Source organism: Mesoplodon bidens (genome assembly GCF_964165515.1).
Source record: "Mesoplodon bidens genome assembly, chromosome: 12".
NCBI lineage: Eukaryota > Metazoa > Chordata > Mammalia > Artiodactyla > Ziphiidae > Mesoplodon > Mesoplodon bidens.
Window position 1 is genome coordinate 2,154,884 of NC_138168.1, and position 17,915 is coordinate 2,172,798.

At 43.2% G+C, this 17,915-nt stretch overlaps 1 long non-coding RNA gene across 2 annotated transcripts; it reads right to left on the bottom strand.

Moving 5' to 3' along the window:
* Positions 1-2,444: 2,444 nt before the first annotated feature.
* On the bottom strand, positions 2,445-10,879 carry LOC308626202. Of its 2 annotated transcripts, XR_014017218.1 has the most exons (4): positions 10,459-10,879; positions 7,014-7,105; positions 3,233-3,371; positions 2,445-2,907 (listed from the first exon to the last, which is right to left on the bottom strand). It is a non-coding gene; the product is annotated as an uncharacterized lncRNA (long non-coding RNA). The 2 variants fall into 2 exon arrangements; XR_014017219.1 differs by having other exon boundaries at positions 2,445-3,371.
* Between the last annotated feature and the right edge of the window lie 7,036 nt (positions 10,880-17,915).

A 17,915-nucleotide genomic window follows, 5' to 3' on the forward strand; every position in this document is an offset into this window, starting at 1 on the left:
ATACATACTAAGTATAGTTTACTTTAGTTATATGTGATTACATGCAAGTTGACAATAAAAGCTGCAAACCAAGACAGCATTGCCATTATTACAATGAAATTAATATTGCCCACCCCAGATGTACTGTCTCTGTGTATAGACTACACCTCGTTCCATACTGTGCCAGTGTCACTGCCCTTGTGCAGGGTGACCACATACCCCAAGCTGCCTTGGGCTGTTCCAGTTTATACCTGTTGTCCTGATGTTACAGCATGAGAGCGCCTCCTTACACTATTGAAGTGTAAGGAGTTTGGACAATTTCTCGTTTGGACAACAAACTAGATAGGTGGTCATTACCCCTGTGTGTCACTGAAAAGGGGCACATCTATAGTGTCAAGTTTAAGTGGATTCTTCCCTTCCTCACCAATAGTAGGTTAAAAATCAACCAGAGTTTAGTTGGCTTCAGGTTTATGTCCGTATAGCCCTTTCTCCTCTGGAGTTCAAGTTCCTTCTCCTCTTCCTCTCCCTCCTCCCTTCCAACAGTGCCTAATACCTAGTAAGTACAATATGCCTCAAGGTGTTTCTAAGCTCTCAATCACACAATCAGTAGAAGTCTCTCCACTCTAGACTAGCTGCAATCTGCACTGAATCCCCTATTACCTTCCTTCTTGGTTTATTGCCTCATTTTGCTGGATTATTTCTATAAATAGCTTAAGGTGTAGCACAGGAGGTCAATTTTTCAAATTTCTTTGTGTACAGAATATCTTCTTCAGCCTCCACTTATGACTCATAGTTTGGCTGGATACAAACCCCTAGGGTGAAAATTATGTGCCTGAAAAACTTTGGAGGTATCTTTCTAATGCCTTCCAGGATCCATGGTGCTGATGACAAGTATGATAAAGTCAGATTTAAATTTTTTTTTTTAGGTGACAAGTATTTTTCTCTCTGCTATGGATGTATCCTCACAGTATTTTATTCTATTTTAATTTATTTTTTCAGTATTTTAAAGTTTCACAATGAAGGTTGCCTAGGTATGAGGCTATTCTTGCTCGTCTTGCATAACTATTTTCAATCTGAGGCCTGATGTCTACTTTCAGCTGTGGGGAATTTTGTTGCCCTTTGACAGCTTCCCTCCATTTTTTTTCTGGGTCTGGAGTTTCTAATAGTAACATGTGGGATCTCCCAGATGCAACCTCTCTAACATATTTCTATCACATTTTCCATTGTGTCTTTCTTTTTTATATACTGAGAAATTTTTTAAATTCCTACTGAATTTATTTCAGCAACCATATTTTCATTTCCAGGAGACCTCTCTTGCTTTCTGACCATTCTCTTTTTAATTAACTCACTAGTCTTATTTTATAGTGGCTAGCTCTTTTTAAACCTCTCTCAGGATATTACTTAAGGTTTTTCCTTAAATTATTCTGTTCCCTAAATTGTCCCTGGTCCTACTAGGATATGTTTTCACTCTTTCCCCCTCTCTCACGTTGTAAGCTTTACTCAACTATCAGGCAAATGACAGTTATTTTCTATTTAAGAATGAGTGCAGAAAGCTCCCTGAAGTCAACGACTGATTGGCTTCTTATGCAGGAAGAAGCAGGCAGTAACTGTAACAGGATCTCCCCCAAACACAATTTTCTAGGGTGTAAAAACTCACACTAGCTGCCCTAGTTCTCGCCAGTTTCACTGTTTTCAAAATGAAATCATATCATTTCAGAAGCATGAGGGTGGGGCTGGGAGTCCACTCCTCCAAACACAACCCTTCAATGAGCTCCCCTATTTCAGTCACACTTTTAACTAACTCCACCCTCTCTCCTACATGCGCATCAAAGCACAGAGCTACTTCTGCGGGTGGGGTCAGAATCCTCCTCAGTTGCAGGTGGTCCCTGTGCATATTCTAGGTGATGCCTTTCCTCTGTTCTACTGCTTCGGTTTCACACTCTTCCACGTGTCTTCCGTCTTTCAAAACTATGTTGAAATCTCTTGATTGTTGTGGGCTTATATACTTAAACACTTTGATACCATCATTGTAGTGTCTTGTCAAAATGGAGAAGAGATAAAAGGGTTCTCATGCATTCTGAATCTGCTACTCTGTGGTCCCAGTGTTTAAACTTCTTGGTCTTCCCCAGTGTCTATCATTGCTTTTAGAAATACAATCTCCTGGTCTACTCGTGAAGGAAATGAATACACCACATCTAAAATGACAAGGAATGCGGGTTAGATGCACTAGGGTCTTGTCGTACTCTGCCATTTACTAATAAACCACTTACGTGCTACAAATTGTAGGTGCTCATTTATAAAATGAAAGGGGTAACTCTACATGAACTATAGATTTCTCCTACTCTAACTCATAATTTCTAAGGTCTTTTCTTAAAATTTCTCTATATTATCATTAATTTTCATTAAAAAAATAAAAATCTAACTTTCTCTTTTGAAAATCAAACAGTAATTCCCATAGTCCTACAATAATGGGATAATTAGTTCTGAAACCTGTCAAGCTTCATGTTTCATATGAAAAGAAAATCACATTATATAATTTTTAAATTTAAGTAATTAAATTTAAATAATTTTTAAAAATTAAACATGGACTTCATAGCACAAAGACAAGGTCCCCCCAAATGGTGTTCCTTTATTTACTAGAAGTGTTCAGCTCTGCATTGAAGTTGAAATAAAATAAATATATTATTTTTGAGGTGCAAAAATTTCTTATGAAAATCAATTTTTCTTTTCTGTCCATACAAACAAAAGTATGCAATGACATTAGAGGTCAGGTTTATTTGGTAATAGAATGTAGCTTCTTGATATTTTTGATTTTAGGAAAGGAGAATATCAACACTGAAACGTTTTTGAACTTTACTTTTATTTAAAATGAGGCCATATTTTCCTCTTATAAAAAGAGAGTTCAACTAGAACTGTCAATTTTCTCATCTGTAAAACAACATCACTGAATCAGCTGACTGTATTCATTCAGAACTCAATTTCCTTATCTTATGATCACTAAGGTTCTCCCTACATCTAATATACTAAGGTTCTAAGGAAAGGAAAATATATTACTAACGACATGTTTTGATTTTTATTTCTTAGAGTTCAAATGTCCACCATTCACCTTGGTCTAAGCTTAAGGAACCATTCAAGGGGATACAATGCAGATGGGAGGAGAAAACAGAACCCTCACACAAGCTGTGCCGTGTTGCAATCAGGCTTCCATTTGAAAAATAATCTTCTCTATAGCTTTAAAGTGATAACTTTGTACCTGCAATGCTTCTTGTTTCAAACGGATTTTCTCTGGCTCTTCCTAAACACGTTCTGAGGAATCATCAGCCTCTTCCACTTCTGAGGAGGAAGGACTCTCTACAGTCACAGTCATAGGAAATTCTGATGGACCTGAGTGTCTGAGGCAGAAGATAAGAAATCACAGAGTTGTTACACTAAAGTGCAAAGAAAGAAGACAAGATTGTATAAAAGACAACACAAGCCAGATACCAAGTATCCAAATATTAGAGGACATTTAACAAAAGTGAACTGAGGTATCATTCTTTATAAATGTCTCTCACTGCTCCTTAGTCTAAAACAGGCAATGACTGAGTAAAATTACAGGAACTTATTTTTGCTATGTTACTGTACAGACCTCTGTTGTACGTGCTTAGGATTAATAATGGGAACTGCCCATATTATTTTTTTAAGTTTCTTTCACAGAAGCCAAGTGAAGATCCAAGGTAAACATTTTTTCTCAGATCAACTTTATTCTGCAAATGAAAAATTGATTCTTCACCATCAGACAAAAACAGTCTGGAAGAAACTGTAGTTTTTCAGAGGAAAATACATCAGCAAAGGGACTGATGAATAATCAGAAAGTCAACATATCTAAGCTGTGAATAATAGACATTAGAATTTTAAAAAATAAATCACATACACATACACAACTAAAACTGACCCATCAAAAATTTCATCTTCTCACCACCCTCAAGCCAAAACTAGGGCAACAGTAATACAATTCTCCTATCAAGCTTCACTGCCACTGCAATGTTGTTCAATAGGACATTTCCAAACATTTAAAACCTGACCTGGCCAAAACCCCATAAAAGTCTACAGATCATAAAGAAGTGTGCAGGGGGCTTCCCTGGTGGCGCAGTGGTTGAGAGTCCACCTTCCGATGCAGGGAAACGGGTTCGTGCCCTGGTCCAGGTAGATCCCACATGCTGAGGAGCGGCAAGGCCGTGAGCCATGGCCACTGAACCTGCGTGTCCAGAGCCTGTGCACCGCAATGGGAGAGGCCACAACAATGAGAGGCCCATGTACTACAAAAAAAAAAAAAGCGTGCTGGGATTATATAACCACGCAGAAAACAGTTCACTAGGACATCATTTTGACAAGCAGCAAACCCTGCAGCATAGGAAAACCCTAATAGGAGAACGAGGTGCACACCCCTCTCTCTGGGAATGCAAGGCCAGGACTGACACCCAAGATGCTCTTCTCTCAACCTCAGCAGTGGTGCCATTCACAGAGCAACTATGCAGTCTCCCAAGACCACTGGGAAGGAGAATCTGATACTGACAGTATTAGCTTGCCACTAGGCCATAAGCGAGGGAATGTGTGTGGCCTTGGTGAGAGAGCAGAGGTTTGGGAGATGTTGCTTTATATTGGCTTTCAGATCAGGACTTTGTACATATAGCCCGCAAACAACATTTCTTGAAAACATGTGAACATTCTTGAGTATGACAGCTCCAAGTGAGGGATCAGAAATGGCAGTCAAGTTCGCTTCACTGGGTAACAGCTGATTTGCGGACTGGAAAACAGGCTTCCTTGTTTACAGACATAACCACAAGGCTGCCTGCTGTGTGCCAAATCCACACAACTACACAGTTGCATTGGGAGAGCGACCAAACATGTTTTACATGGATTTATTTCAGAGAGGGAAATGCTTCTTGTAAGGCTCTGTCAGTTTAAAAAGCAAGAAGAATGACCATACACCTTTCCCAATTCAAGCCCTATATATCATAAATATGATAGCTACACACCAGCAACTGATTACCTACATCACGAGCTTTGATGAATGGAAAGCCCCTAAAAAGATATCAACAAAACGAAGTTAGATCTTCATGTAAATACATCACCAGTTAAACCCACTTAATACAACTATTTAGTATTATGTACAGTATCCATACAGAATTGTGTATAAAAATAAATAAGCTCAAAAGAAGGACCTGGAAGGCTCTTCTATGGAGAAAACTCAACAGCATTCAGCCGACTGGCTTGGTAATAACTCTCTGAACTGCTGAGAGGCCCCTTCAGTTCCTATGTTCAGGATGGTTGAGATTTCAGTCTCACTTCTTTAAATGGTGATATTAATCGTTCTCTAATTTACAACTTTGTGTAACGAGGATGGACCTGAGATTAAGTGTCTCAGGAAGAAGATAGGAAACCACAGAGGTGTTAAACTCAAGTGCAAACACTGGGGATTCAACACTATAGTTTATGCAACAGCAATTCACATCACCATTTGGTCATATTCTTTCTACAAAACAAAAGCTGCACTCACATGTAGGAAAAGACAAAAATTAACTGCCATCTGTATCAATATGTTAGTGTGCTTCAATCACATATGTTTTCATGAAAGTTTAAACATCAAATTCCCTTTAAGATCTTGACCATGTGATCTGTTCCCTGCCATGTCAGATTATACCCCGTGAAGTTTACTGTCTTAACAGTGATAGAGTTCTTTATACCTTGACAAGTAACTAAAAGGAAAAAAAAAACCACACACACACAATAAGATGAAGAGCCTATACATTTGTCAATCTTGACTTATTTGCTTTTCTTGAGTCAATTGGAGGTTTATAGCCACATTCTTAAAATCATTAACTACAATCTTCCCAAACAGGTAATTGATGAACTGATGCATCCTAAAACTCGTCAGTAACAAAGTGTTATTCCAGTTTACAGCAACAGTTTAATTCTATTTAGGTACTAAAACTGAATACACTGAATACTGCAAACTTTATTCCCAACCACTCAGTAAAGTACTACGTACTTTTGAGACAAAGGAAAAAAAAGAAAAACCTAAAAAGCATAAGACTCCTCCGATTTTCATTTCCAATGATACATGCCAATCTTGATCATCAATCAGCGATTTAAATGTCAACTGTAAACCCAGTATTTTATTAGCTGCTCTGCAGTGTACTAGAGCAATAGAAGAGAGAGGACCTCAAACCCTCTGTTCCCTCAAATTGAAAGGCAGGCGTCCTGACCCCTCCAGACCACTACTGAACACAGGGAGGGCACACTAATCCTTCAGGACCCTAATCAAGAGTCACCTGCTTTGTGATTACTTCCATGACACACCCTCACCAACACCACTGAATTTGCTGCTCCTACGGGACGTTACATATATTTTCTATTTTAACACAGTGCATCATAATTATGATTGCAGATAGATGTTCTAACAATTGAAAGAGAATGATGACATTTTTGCTCTTCATCTTGCTATTTCCCTTCCTATTTCTTGAAGAGAAACCATAAAAATATAAACAAACAGAGAAAACAGAAAATATACAAAACATGTGGTTTGTGGCTTAACACAAACTTAAGTAAGATTAATTCTGACAGTATCCAGCATGACAAACTTCCATGGTACAAATGAGAATGGACCAAGGTTTGAGCAGGTACAGGACACAATCCAGGCCTGAAAAACACCAAGAAAAGGTAGACAGGAAAATGCAGACAGACGTGGTGTGTAGGAAATCACGAGACCAGTCTGATGGGAAGAGACTTAAACAAGACTGAAACTCACTTTCTAAACCTCCATCCCCAACTGGACAATTCACAAGACACAGGTGCACCAAAGAAGCCAATTATTCAATCCCTTTAATGGGGAGGAACAGTTGAAACTTTTATTGGTTTAGTTCGCCCCAAAAGCAACTATCAAATGTTGGCAGCACACAATGAAGGCTTACCTTTGTTAACATACTTAAGTCTCTCTCTCTCACAACTAGCCCACTTAGCTCCGCATTCCTTAGCGCACCCGACGCACTTACACAGCATTTATGAGCTGTACACAACTGGAAGGTCACATCTTTATTTCTTATTGCAGGAACACGACTTCTGTAAACTCTTTTTCTGTCACAACCTAAAGCAAAATTATTGTAAAATGAGTGATTTAAACCATACATTATATCATCATTAAAAAGTGTCTAAATAAAAACAAAAGCATCTGCTCTGTGCTAAGGATTAGAAACAACCCCTGCCCTTAAAGCCTTCATTAAGGAGGAAGATGTATAAACTCAAAATTTCAATCACATGAGATAAATAAACGTAACCTTTATGCACAGAGGTTTCTATGGAGGCAAAAAGTTGTATCTACGTGACAGCTTCATGATAACCCTGAAGTACAGTCTAGAAAGATGAGGCTATGCAGAGTTGGAGTAGGAGGTGCATTAACTGCAGAGGGAACATCTGTGAAAAGACACTCAAGCCTGACTCCTGCTGGGCACTGTAAATACTGCAGGTGGGGATGACAAAAGGCCAGGGGTCCAAGTGTGAGAAGAGACAGAAATGAAAATAGAGATGTTGGCCCAAGCAAGCCTGGGAGAGGGCATGGCTTGTATCCCACAGGTGGTGAGACCTGGGGCTACCACTGGCTGAGTAAGGGTGCCTCCGCTGATTAGAAAAAGGCTCCCCGCTGCTGAAGGGCCGACTAGATAAAGGGAGTGATCACAAAAAGCTCCCCTTCCTCAGGGCAAAGAGCCCCAGGAGGCTTAGCCGAACACAGTTCAGACTACTCGCCTCCGTGCAGAGCACACGCTGGGCAGCTAGTGTGCACTAACTCTGTGTGGGCAAGCCATCAGCAGCATTATTTTAAGCACATCTTTTTCTGTTAGAAGATCACTTAACCCGAGTAGGCACATGAACTTAGAGGAACTGAACCCAGGGGCCGGGAAACCACCCAGGAGTTTCTGCCATAGTCTGGGCAAAATGCAATATGGATGAAGAAGCAAATTTAGGGCTTCCCTGGTGGCGCAGTGGTTGAGGGTCGCCTGCCAATGCGCGGGGCGCGGGTTCGTGCCTCTGTCCAGGAGGATCCCAAGTGCCGCGGAGCGGCTGGGCCCGTGAGCCGTGGCCGCTGAGCCTGCGCGTCCGGAGCCTGTGCTCCGCAACTGGAGAGGCCGCAGCAGTGAGAGGCCCTCGTACCACAAAATAAATAAATAAATAAATAAATAAAAAGAAGCAAATTTAGGAGGAGGCCAGAATATACAAGATAGACCCACTGGATGCAAGACATAAAGGAAGTTCAGTGAAGGAACTCTGAAGAGAATGGGCTCTGCAATAAACTTTTCTTACATTCAGTGTAAAATATTAGGCAAAATTAAGTACAGTGGCCTTTAAGGTCCCTTCCAGCTCTAATTTCTTTTGGTTTCTAACTTATTAATCTGGTTAAGTAAAGTCCCTTCAGAGGTACAGAACAGTTCTTATACCTGAATGGGGTGCAAAGAATAATCTGACTTCTCTTCACCAGGGGATGAGTTGAACTGTCCTTGCAGAAGAGGTAACAGATGGTGTGAACCCTAGATCCTAGAAAAGGGCCAGGCACACGATGAGTATTCAGCTTTTCAAAATCAAATGAACAATCATTTCCTGTCCTAGATCCTTACACCCTTCCTCTGCTGGCTACTTTCTCACAGCTTATAAACATCCTCAAATATACCCACTTAAAAATCTCTCAGACCTAGGATTCTTTGGATCTTCTTGTGGATAACCTAAGTCCCTCCCATGCCTCCAAACACCTGTCCTCCCCAAAAGCCCAGATCTGTACCTTGGGTCCAGACCCGTCTACCAGGCCCCTCTAAAGCACTGAAGATGAAGTAAGATCCTCTCGCCACCCCCAATCCCTTCCTACTGTGCTCTGTAACTCTCAAAAAGATGCAGCTGTAAAGTGTCACCCACGCTTGCTTCCCTCCCTTTTCTAACTGGTCACCAGGCCCTACCCATTCTCTCTCAGATCTGCAAAACCCAGTCCCACCTTTTATAACTTAAGTGGGACCCTCAGATTACAATTCACCCTGCACCAAATCAACTGCCTTCCACATGGAGGTCCGAGTGAGCCTCTAAACCGCGAGTCCATCTCACCGTTCTTTGGTGTTTCCCACAGCTTTCAGGATAAACATCCAAACTTCTGACAGGACAAACAAGGCCCCCTTCTCTTGGGCCTCACTAAGTTTCCAGTATCCACTCTCATTTCTTTCCCAAACCCTGAGTTCCACTCCTGTACATTAGTTTTGCCATATTTTCTTATATTTCTCAAACTTCAACACACACTGCTCTCTCCTGCCACCCCAGGAGCTTCCACATATCCTTAGAAAGGATGGCACCTCCTCCAAGAATCCTACCCTGAACTTTCCCTTCCAAGGTTCTGTGCTCTGCAAAGGGGAAAGATCGGGGGGAGGGATAAATTAGGAGTTTGGCATTAACACATACACACGACTGTATATAAACTAGATAATCAACAAGGACCTACTGCATAGCACAGGGAACTCTACTGCATATCCTGTAACAAACTAGATGGGAAAAGACTCTGAAAAGGAATGGATATCTGTATAACGGAATCACTTTACTGTACACCTGAAACTAACACAATATTGTAAATCAACTATCCTCCAATATAAAATAAAAATTAAATTAAAGAAAAAAGAGATTCTGGGCTCTGTAGCACCAGAACTCACTACTTCCAGAGCACTGGCTACTGTGCTTGTGTTTACTTGCTGCCCAGTAGAAGGGAAGATTACATACGGCAGAAGCATCCTCCCCAGCAGCCCTTGGTTCTGGCAACTCATTCAAGTGCCAGGCTACTTCACACACCTAACCTGCTTAATTAATTCTAAGAACCCACAGAAAGAGTGGTTATTAACGTCATTTTACAAGTGTGGGGATTGTAGTGCAAAAGAAACCTGCCCAGGCCACAGAGAGCATAAGCCCTGGAATTCACACCCTAAGCTGCCTTCACACCGGTGCTCTTTGCACTATATGATACGACTATTGAAAAAAAATTTTATTTTCTTGAGCCCTGTTTTAATGGAAAGGAAATGAAGCCGGGATATATCCATTTCCTAATCGCTTTGGTGTGTACCAGGCAAAGTCATTCAACAGACCAGGTAACATTTGTGCAACAATTAACGATGCTCCAAACTGTGCTAAGTGTTCTACTTTGTAGAGTCTAGAAGCATTAACACAGTGCATCCTTCTATCCGCCACAGAGACTGGGTCCTGTTCAGCCCACGCTACAGATGGGAACACTGAGACCTTGAAGCTTTAAGGCACCCGGCCGGGGTCACCGAGCTGGCAGGAGTCCTAGGCCGCACGCCCCGTCTAGTGCACGCACACCCGGGCATTGGGCACTGGTTCTAGTGCCCACCCTCCACCTTGCACCATTTAAAACCCCGCTTCTCAGCGCCCACACGAGGGGCCCTGGAAGCGGGAAGTACAAACCTGTCTCGACAAGCCGTGGCTGGAAGAAGCTCTGGATACAGATAAGGGGCAGCGGGCACTGAGGAGCGCCGCCCAGTGCACCCCGTGGAGGCGGTCGGTCTTAAGTCCAGCAGGCCCTCCTGTAGGGAAGCGCGCACGGAGGGCAGAGGCACCGAGTCCTGCAGCGCGCACAGGTCCTCAGAGCGCGGAAAGATGTTGGCCGCGCTGTCCCGGCGCAGCTTCACCAAGTGATCATGGCCCGAGCGCGGCCTCGGGGACGCTGGCTGCGGACACGATGCCCACACCCGCCTGGGGGCCCCGGCTCGCCTCCCGGCCCCTCGGGCGCCCACCGCCCGGCGGCTGCGGCCCCGCAGCGTGCGCAGGACCGGCGTCGCAGCCAGAAGACATAGGGCCACGGGCCCCAGGTAGGCCAACCCCCACATGCCGCACTCCGGAGACCCCGCGTGGCCTGGTGTTGGGGCAGCCATCGACGCCCTCCACGCCGCGGGGCTGCGGTTTACGTCGGCGGGCGGTGCCGTGGGGGCGGGGCTCGAGGACGTCATCACGCTCGCCGTGCGTCGCGTCCCCCCGCAGCCCTGTCTCCCATGGTGACGCGGCCTGAAGAGAAGGGGCTTGAGCTCTGAGACTAAGGCAGCGCGAAACGTGCGAGGTGTGGAGACTTCGGGGTTTCCAAACAGCGTTTGCTGACTCATCCTAACAAACGTGAGACCTGGTTGTATCAACGGATTTTAAAAGAAAACTCCCGTAAGTGTCTGGGCTCCCCCCGCCCAGGAGAGAGCGTGTATTCCGTGAGGGACACACGAAAGGCGGAGTGAACGTCTGCCTGTGGTCCCTTACCTGGTGCACGGGTGTGTGAATTTATGCGGAGAGCTCTTAATTTCTGGAGTTTCTGCTAACTTGACACGGTAGTTGGCAAATGGTGACGTGTTCCATGCATTCAGGACATGATCGTGGTTACTAATAATCACTTTGTTTTGTACTGACAACTGCACAGAGAATTTACTACTGAATATCCACTTTACAGAAGGGAAACTGAGGCATAGGAAGTGAAGTGACCGAGTAAGAGGTAGGACTCAGACAATTGGTGTTAGTAAATGAACCCTGCAGGGGGCCGTTAGCCTGCGGTGGCTCTAGCGATGCGGCCGCCTACGTAAACCAACCAAAATCTAAGCCTGTCAACGGCTCAGGGTGACGCACACCGCTGAGGACAACCAGTCACAAACCACCAACTAGGCTTTAAAGCGATAGCAAGTCAGTCATTTCCTTGCTTGGCTTCTGCCCTTTTAAAATAAACATCTCTGCAGCTCCTGTGGCTGGAGCGCTCCTCACCACTTCCGCTTTGGTGGTGCCTGAATTGAATCTATTTTTGCTCACGGAAAGTCTTATTTTAAACATGCCTCAGTCTGTCTTTTAACATTGGCCGTAGAAGTTGGATTTGTGTCCAGTTTCTAGAACAGTGGTCGTCCTCTGGTCAGGCCTTAGGCGTTATGCATACAGCGTTCCTCTTCTACCACCACCTTCTGGATGCCTCCACCCACTACCAGCTCCCGCGTATCAGATCCCCTAGATGTGGTCAGCAATGGCTTTCACACGCAGCGTGCTCACATTATAACATCGCAGACACTCCTCCGTCCTCCAGCCAGCGTGTGAACTGAAACATTACCATTCCTGTGCAAGAGCCTGCTGTGACCACTTTCCCCAACACAGCCACTCCCCAGCTGACCCTGGGTAACCACTCTTCTGAACTTGGTCTCCATCACTGCATGCATGTCTTTCTATTTTTAAGTACTGTTAAACCTCATATAGTATTCTACTATGTTTTCTCTTCTTACTTGCTTTTTTTAGTGTTATCTTTGCTAGGTTCATCCATGCTGACACGCAAAGATATGTCTAGTTCATGTACTTTCCTCACTATGTAGGATTCCCATGTAGGGAAATACAATAATTTGTATGTGCATTTTCCTGTTGATGGACATTTAAATTGTTTCCACTTTTCAGTATGATTTCTTTTTTTTTTATAATTTATTTATTTATTTATTTATTTTTAAATTTTTTCCTTTATAACAAATTTAATCAGTTATACATATACATATGTTTCCATATCCCCTCCCTTTTGCGTCTCCCTCCCACCCTCCCTATCCCACCCCTCCAGGCGGTCACAAAGCACCGAGCTGATCTGCCTGTGCTATGCGGCTGCTTCCCACTAGCTATCTACCTTACGTTTGGTAGTGTATATATGTCCATGCCGCTCTTTCACTTTGTCACAGCTTACCCTTCCCCCTCCCCATATACTCAAGTCCATTCTCTAGTAGGTCTGTGTCTTTATTCCTGTCTTACCCCTATGTTCTTCATGACATTTGTTTTTTCTTAAATTCCATATATATGTGTTAGCATACAGTATTTGTCTTTCTCTTTCTGACTTACTTCACTCTGTGTGACAGACTCTAGGTCTATCCACCTCATTACAAATAGCTCAATTTCATTTCTTTTTATGGCTGAGTAATATTCCATTGTATATATGTGCCACATCTTCTTTATCCATTCATCCGATGATGGACACTTAGGTTGTTTCCATCTCCGGGCTATTGTAAATAGGGCTGCTGTGAACATTTTGGTACATGTCTCTTTTTGAATTATGGTTTTCTCAGGGTATATGCCCAGTAGTGGGATTGCTGGGTCATATGGTAGTTCTATTTGTAGTTTTTTAAGGAACCTCCATACCGTTCTCCATAGCGGCTGTACCAATTCACATTCCCACCAGCAGTGCAAGAGTGTTCCCTTTTTTCCACACCCTCTCCAGCATTTATTGTTTCTAGATTTTTTGATGATGGCCATTCTGACTGGTGTGAGATGATATCTCATTGTAGTTTTGATTTGCATTTCTCTAATGAGTAAAGATGTTGAGCATCCTTTCATGTGTTTGTTGGCAGTCTGTATATCTTCTGTGGAGAAATGTCTATTTAGGTCTTCTGCCCATTTTGGGATTGGGTTGTTTGTTTTTTTGTTATTGAGCTGCATGAGCTGCTTATAAATTTTGGAGATTAATCCTTTGTCAGTTGCTTCATTTGCAAATATTTTCTCCCATTCTGAGGGTTGTCTTTTGGTCTTGTTTATGGTTTCCTTTGCTGTGCAAAAGCTTTTAAGTCTCATTAGGTCCCATGTGTTTATTTTTGTCTTTATTTCCATTTCTCTAGGAGGTGGGTCAAAAAGGATCTTGCTGTGATTTATGTCATAGAGTGTTCTGCCTATGTTTTCCTCTAAGAGTTTGATAGTGTCTGGCCTTACATTTAGGTCTTTAATCCATTTTGAGCTTATTTTTTGTGTATGGTGTTAGGGAGTGATCTAATCTCATACTTTTACATGTCCCTATCCAGTTTTCCCAGCACCACTTATTGAAGAGACTGTCCTTTCTCCACTGTACATTCCTGCCTCCTTTATCAAAGATAAGGTGACCATATGTCCATGGGTTTATCTCTGGCCTCGTAGAATGAGTTTGGGAGTGTTCCTCCCTCTGCTATATTTTGGAAGAGTTTCAGAAGGATGGGTGTTAGCTCTTCTCTAAATGTTTGATAGAATTCACCTGTGAAGCCATCTGGTCCTGGGCTTTTGTTTGATGGAAGATTTTTAATCACAGTTTCAATTTCAGTGCTTGTGATTGGTCTATTCATATTTTCTATTTCTTCCTGAGTCAGTCTTGGCAGATTGTGCATTTCTAAGAATCTGTCCATTTCTTCCAGGTTGTCCATTTTATTGGCATAGAGTTGCTTATAGTAATCTCTCATGATCTTTTGTATTTCTGCAGTGTCAGTTGTTACTTCTCCTTTTTCATTTCTAATTCTATTGATTTGAGTCTTCTCCCTTCTTTTCTTGATGAGTCTGACCAATGGTTTATCAATTTTGTTTATCTTCTCAAAGAACCAGCTTTTAGTTTTATTGATCTTTGCTATCGTTTCCTTCATTTCTTTTTCATTTATTTCTGATCTGATTTTTATGATTTCTTTCCTTCTGCTAACTTTGGGATGTTTTTGTTCTTCTTTCTCTAATTGCTTTAGGTGCAAGGTTAGGTTGTTTATTCGAGATGTTTCCTGTTTCTTAAGGTGGGATTGTATTGCTATAAACTTCCCTCTTAGAAGTGCTTTTGCTGCATCCCATAGGTTTTGGGTCGTCGTGTCTCCATTGTCATTTGTTTCTAGGTATTTTTTAATTTCCTCTTTGATTTCTTCAGTGATCACTTCGTTATTAAGTAGTGTATTGTTTAGCCTCCATGTGTTTGTATTTTTTACAGCTCTTTTCCTGTAATTGATGTCTAGTCTCATAGCATTGTGGTCGGAAAAGATACTTGATACAATTTCAATTTTCTTAAATTTACCAAGGCTTGATTTGTGACCCAAGATATGATCTATCCTGGAGAATGTTCCATGAGCACTTGAGAAAAATGTGTATTCTGTTGTTTTTGGATGGAATGTCCTATAAATATCAATTAAGTCCATCTTGTTTAATGTATCATTTAAAGCTTGTGTTTCCTTATTTATTTTCATTTTGGATGATCTGTCCATTGGTGAAAGTGGGGTGTTAAAGTCCCCTACTATGATTGTGTTACTGTCGATTTCTCCTTTTATGGCTGTTAGTATTTCCCTTATGTATTGAGGTGCTCCTATGTTTGGTGCATAAATATTTATAATTGTTATATCTTCTTCTTGGATCGATCCCTTGATCATTAGGTAGTGTCCTTCTTTGTCTCTTCTAGTAGTCTTTATTTTAAAGTCTATTTTGTCTGATATGAGAATTGCTACTCCAGCTTTCTTTTGGTTTCCATTTGCATGGAATATCTTTTTCCATCCCCTTACTTTCAGTCTGTATGTGTCTCTAGGTCTGAAGTGGGTCTCTTGTAGACAGCATATATATGGGTCTTGTTTTTGTATCCATTCAGCCAATCTGTATCTTTTGGTGGGAGCATTTAGTCCATTTACATTTAAGGTAATTATCGATATGTATGTTCCTGTTCCCATTTTCTTAATTGTTTTGTGTTCGTTATTGTAGGTCTTTTACTTCTGTTGTGTTTCTTGCCTAGAGAAGTTCCTTTAGCATTTGTTGTAAAGCTGGTTTGGTGGTGCTGAACTCTCTCAGCTTTTGCTTGTCTGTAAAGGTTTTAATTTCTCCATCAAATCTGAATGAGATCCTTGCTGGGTAGAGTAATCTTGGTTGCAGGTTTTTCTCCTTCATCACTTTAATTATGTCCTGCCACTCCCTTCTGGCTTGTAGAGTTTCTGCTGAGAGATCAGCTGTTATCCTGATGGGGATTCCCTTGTGTGTTATTTGTTGTTTTTGCCTTGCTGCTTTTAATATGATTTCTTTGTGTTTAATTTTTGACAGTTTGATTAATATGTGTCTTGGCGTATTTCTCCTTGGATTTATTCTGTATGGGACTCTCTGTGCCTCCTGGACTTGATTAACTATTTCCTTTCCCATATTAGGGAAGTTTTCAACTATAATCTCTTCAAATATTTTCTCAGTCCCTCTCTTTTTCTCTTCTTCTTCTGGAACCCCTATAATTCGAATGTTGGTGCGTTTAATGTTGTCCCAGAGGTCTCTGAGACTGTCCTCTGTTCTTTTCATTCTTTTTTCTTTATTTTGCTCTGCAGCAGTTATTTCCACTATTTTATCTTCCACCTCACTTATCCGTTCTTCTGCCTCAGTTATTCTGCTATTGATCCCATCTAGAGTATTTTTTATTTCATGTATTGTGTTTTTAATCGATGCTTGATTCATCTTTAGTTCTTCTAGGTCCTTGTTAACTGTTTCTTGCATTTTGTCTATTCTATTTCCAAGATTTTGGATCTGGGAAATAGAATCTTGGATCATCTTTACCATCATTATTCTGAATTCTTTTTCAGGTAGACTGCCTATTACCTCTTCATTTGTTAGATCTGGTGGGTTTTTATCTTGCTCCTTCTCCTGCTGTGTGTTTTTCTGTCTTCTCATTTTGCTTATGTTACTGTGTTTGGGGTCTCCTTTTTGCAGGCTGCAGGTTCGTAGTTCCCCTTGTTTTTGGTGTCTGTCCCCAGTGGCTAAGGTTGGTTTAGTGGGTTGTGTAAGCTTCCTGGTGGAGGGGACTAGTGCCTGTGTTCTGGTGGATGAGGCTGGATCTTGTCTTTCTGGTGGGCAGGTCCACGTCTGATGGTGTGTTTTGGGGTGTCTGCAGACTTTTTATGATTTTAGGCCACCTCTCTGCTAATGGGTGGTGTTGTGTTCCTGTCTTTCTAGTTGTTTGGCTTAGGGTGTCCAGCACTGTAGCTTGCTGGTCGTTGAGTGAAGCTGGGTGCTGGTGTTGAGATGGAGATCTCTGGAAGATTTTTGCCGTTTGATATTATGTGGAGCTGGGAGGTCTCTTGTGGACCAGTGTCCTGAAGTTGGCTCTCCCACCTCAGAGGCACAGCACTGACTCCGGGCTCCTCAATTTGGGATGATGTGTTGTCTATTCATGTATTCCACAGATGCAGGGTACATCAAGTTGATTGTGGAGCTTTAATCCGCTGCTTCTGAGGCTGCTGGGAGAGGTTTCCCTTTCTCTTCTTTGTTCTCACAGCTCCTGGGTCTCAGCTTTGGATTTGGCCCCGCCTCTGCGTGTAGGTCGCCGGAGGGCGTGTGTTCTTCGCTCAGACAGGACAGGGTTAAAGGAGCAGCCTCTTCGGGGACTCTGGCTCACTCAGTCCGGGCGGGAGGAAGGGGCACGGAGTGCGGGGCGAGCCTGCAGCAGCAGAGGCCGGCGTGACGTTGCACCAGCCCGAGGTGCGCCGTGCGTTCTCCCAGGGAAGCCGCCCCTGGATCCCGGGACCCCGGCAGTGGCGGGCTGCACAGGCTCCCGGAAGGGCGGTGTGGGCAGTGACCTGCGCTCGCACACAGGCTTCTTGGCGGCGGCAGCAGCAGCCCCAGCGTCCCACGCCCGTCACTGGGCCCCGCGCTTTCAGTCGCGACTCGCGCCCGTCTGTGGAGCCCCTTTAAGCAGCGCTCTTAATCCCCTCTCCTCGCGCACCAGGAAACCAAGAGGGAAGAAAAAGTCTCTTGCCTCTTCGGCAGCTCCAGAGTTTTCCCGGACTCCCTCCCGGCTAGCTGTGGCACATTAGCCCCCTTCAGGCTGAGTTCTCGCCGCCAGCCCCAGTCCTCTCCCTGCGCTCTGACCGAAGCCCGAGCCTCAGCTTCCAGCGCTGCGCGCCCCGGCAGGCGAGCAGACAAGCCTCTCGGGCTGGTGAGTGCCGCTCGGCACCGATCCTCTGTGTGGGGATCTCTCCGCTTTGCCCTACCCAGGTATGTGGGGGGTTTCTTGCCTTTTGGGAGGTCTGGGGTCTTCTGCCAGCGTTCAGTAGGTGTTCTGTAGGAGTTGTTCCACGTGTAGCTGTATTTCTGGTGTATCCGTGGGGAGGAAGGTGATCTCCGCGTCTTACTCTTGCGCCATCTTA